At 36.2% G+C, this 4,141-nt stretch overlaps 1 pseudogene; it reads right to left on the reverse strand.

The window, feature by feature from the left end:
- Positions 1–357: 357 nt before the first annotated feature.
- Positions 358–1,185, reverse strand: LOC113195792 (E3 ubiquitin-protein ligase CCNB1IP1 pseudogene; annotated as a pseudogene).
- Positions 1,186–4,141: the final 2,956 nt, after the last annotated feature.

Below are 4,141 nucleotides of genomic sequence, written 5' to 3' on the forward strand. Positions count from 1 at the left end.
ATGTAAACATATAACACTGGTGCTTATATACATATAATGCATAAACACACAGCTCAGTCAGAAAGTCAGAGTGATCTACAGAACATATAATAATGTTGTGGCCTTTTCACCAGGAATGAAAACTCAACAGTATACAAAGAAATTGAGATTAATGAATTTTTCACGCTTTAAATATTAGAAAAAAAGGAACACACACAAAAAAATCAATCCCCTACTGCCACTGAATTTTTTATAAGTTGAAATGTGAAGTGAACTTCAAAGACTTAACAGAACAGGGAGGTTGACAATTCTTACCTAGAATAAAGATTCTATGATAAATGAAATCACTGAATGTAAACAAACATTCTATAAAATAAGCTAAATTCTTTTTACTTTGAAGGCCCTGCTAGAGACTTGTTGCTGTTCTAATTCATGGCCTTGAGAGGCAAAACTAAAAAAGCTGTTGCTGGCTTCAGGTGCTGTAGGAGAACCCACAAAAAATGGTCTAAACTGAAAATCTCCATCTCCACCACCCTGATTTCGAACTGGTGTATTGTCCAAAGGAAACTTGGAGCTGTTACCTTATGGGAAGCCAAAAACACCAGACTGTGCTACCAAAGATGGTTCAAGAGTACTTTCTTGGTTAGCAATAGTGATATTCCGTAGCCTAAGGCTATCATAGAGACCTTGGAGCTTTTGATACTGACGATTATGCTCCATAAGTTTCTCTGGGATGTCACTGAACTTTTTCTTGTATTCTTCTAGCACTTTCTTCATAGAGGTGACCTCCCCTTTCATAGAGGTCAATTCTATATCTTTGCTCTGTATTTGCTGAGTATATATTTTCTCCATCTGTTTCAGATGACCCTCAGCCTTGCTAAAATTATATTCTTGATAGAGACGTTCCTGATGTACCTGATATGTCCAGAAAGCCAGTGCTCGGAAGCTAATGTCTAACACAATCTCTGGTAGCAGCCCTGCCAACACCATAGCTTTATATTCCTCTGAAGGACTGAGTTCAGTGCGGACAATATCCAGCTTTCCAGAAAGGGTACTGTTGCAGGCAGGGCAGATAGCTGGTGAACGACTAAATTCACCACTGCCATGCTGATCACAGAAGATATGAGAACAGGCAGTGACCCAGGCATAACCAGAGAGTTTGATGTGACGATAATTACAAAGCAACATGTCTTCACACAAAGACATGTTAATGAGATCTCCAGATGCTGAAGAGTCCTGAGAGGCAATAAAAAAGAGGGGGGGGGAACCACCATCTCTGAAGCTTCAGCTGAGTTGAGGATTCACAGCGTGTCTCCGCTGTAGAGTGCCTAAAAATTTTTTTAAATGTACTATTTCTACATGATAAATATATTGAAATGTGAGAAAACAAAATCAAAATAGGAGATGAGATAATCATTAAAATTAGACATAGTGGAGACTGTAGGATGATGGTCAGATTATGTTATTTTATCTGCATGCTGGTTACAGAAGTGTGCTGAATTCATGAAAATCTACTGACCTGTATACTTGTAATATATGCACCTTTTTATTAAAATGCTATACTTTAATATAAAGGGATTTTTAAAAGAACATGAACATTTAAAATACAAATGACAATCTCAAAGTATTTGAACCATTTTGGAACTACAAAAGATAAAAATTATGAATTTTTAAATGACTACTGAAAATCAATAAGCATAATAACATTTCAAATAATGTGCAGATAGTATAAATCAGAAATTAATTTATAAATAGATAATACAAATGCCTGACAAATTATTAAAAAGTATTGAATTTACCCATTAATATAAAACCTTGAAAACAAAAATAAGATATTACTTTTCTGGTCAATCTAGAAAAAGTTAAAAATAGTATGATTTTTAAATGATCAAGACTCTTAATATTTGTTTTTAAGTGATATGCAATTTTCCATTTGAGAATTTTGAGAACACAAGGCTTAGTAAAAGAAAATGCATTTGTCTTGAGATTCATTAGTTTTCAAAATTTAGCCAGTAAGCATTTTCCTGGTTAGAAATTGGGTTTCACATTTAAAAAAGGAAACTCACTTTTCTGATCATGTACATATATATGTAATTTTATATTTTTTTCTGGAAAGGGGCTTAGTCTATTCCTTTTGTGATGAATATTGTTTATTGAAAGGATAAACAAAATTGATAAACTCTTAACTAGAATCAAGAAAAAGAGAAAACATTAAATAAATAAATTATATATCAAAGAGGAGGCTTCATACTTGATACCACAGAAAAACAAAGGATCATAAGATACTACTACAAACAATTAGGTCCCCAAACTGGATAACTTAGAAGAAATGAATAAATTCCTGGAAACATACATCCTATATCCTACATAAACTAAATCATGAAGAAATAGAAAATATGAACGGATCAAGAATTAAGAATACAGACTCGTAATCAAAAACCTCCCATCAAAGAAAACTTCAGGACCAGACAATTTCATGAGTGAATTCTAGAAATCATTTAAAGAAGTTTAATGACAGTCCTGAAACTCTTCCAATAAATTGAAGAGGAAGGAATACCTCTTAGTCAGTAAGACCAAGTACTATGTAGTTGATAAACAATGAAAATTCATTTCCTCCCCTTATGGAGGCTGGAAAGTGTAACATCAAGGTTCCAGAAGGTTCAGTTGTCTAGTGGGACTACATATTTTGAAGGACCTGGGAGAAGGTAGGATGGCAAGATACTAAATGTACATGATCACGATTTTATTAAGACCCTTAATCCCTTCATGGGGGAGGAGTGATCTAATCACTTCTTAAAGGCCTTGCCTCTTAAAACACTGGCAACATCTGAATTTTGGTAAGGGACACATTCAAACCTTAGCATTTATCCCCTGACACCCAAATTCATACCATTCTCACACCAAAAATATATTCATTCCATGTCAATAATCCCAAAAGTTTTAACACATTCCAGGATCAAGTTTAAAGACTAAATCCAAAGTGTAATCTAAATATCATATGGATAAGACTCAAGATACTATTAATCTTCAGGCAAATTTCTCTCCAGTTATGATCCTGTGAAACCAAAGAAGTTTTGTGCTGCCAAAACATTATAGTGGGAGAGGTATAGGACAGACATTTCCATACAATAGTAAAGAAGAAAGGGGAACTTGTATCATGTAAGTCCAAAACCCAACAGGTAAAGCAGCATTAAATCTTAAATTTATTTAATTAATTAATTTATTTTGGTATAGGGGATCAAACTCAGGGATGCTTAACCACTGAACCACATCCTCAGGCTTTTTTTTTTTTTAAATTTAGAGACAGGGGTCTTCTGAGATGCTTAGATCCTTGCTAAATTGCTGAAGTTGGCTTCAAACTCATGGTCCTCCTGCCTTAGCCTCCCAAGCCACTGGAATTACAGGCATGTGTCCCCATGCCTGGCAGTATTAAATCTTAAAGCCTGAGAATAGTCTTTGTCTTTCTATCCTGCCTTCCTGACACTGGGGCAGGGACTGGATTCCCAAGGCTCTAGGGGAACCAACCCAAGGCTTTTCTGAGTAAAGCCCATGCTACAGTTCTCATGGTTTGGAGTTTGATACCTATTCCTCTCCCAGGTTGACATTGCATGCTGGTGGCTCTTGTGAGAAATATAAAGTTTGATGGTCCATTTTTCAAAATATAGTATTTAGCCTTAATTGGGATGTAAAGCTCCAATCATAGTAGCCATTTTGTGACCCAGTTATTACCATTTTAAGTATAGCCCTTCTTTTTATCCTCCCTAATTTTAAAATTATGTAGATTTTAACCCCAAGCTCTTCCTATCAGAGTAAGGGTCAGTGCTGCATTAGGGATAAAAAAGGTGGACTTCCACTCCACATATACTTGCTTATCAAGACTTTGTTCTGTAGCACATCCTGAGAAACCAGCCTCTACCTCAAATCAAAGCCTGTCCAAGGAAGGGGGCATGACCCTTGTCCTTGGAAAGACCCACAGAGCACTCCTAGGCACATACCCACCCTGCTGAGTTGTTTATCTATAAATAACAGGAGATACCTTTGGAGCCAGGTGTTCCTGACTCAGTCAGGCTAGGTGAGGACCCATAGCAACCCCCTAGCAACCACCAATCAGCATGAGACAGAAAAAATACCTGGGATGCCAGATGACCCTCCCAGGAGTTTA

The sequence above is a fragment of the Urocitellus parryii genome, chromosome X, assembly GCF_045843805.1.
Source record: "Urocitellus parryii isolate mUroPar1 chromosome X, mUroPar1.hap1, whole genome shotgun sequence".
Classification (NCBI taxonomy): domain Eukaryota; kingdom Metazoa; phylum Chordata; class Mammalia; order Rodentia; family Sciuridae; genus Urocitellus; species Urocitellus parryii.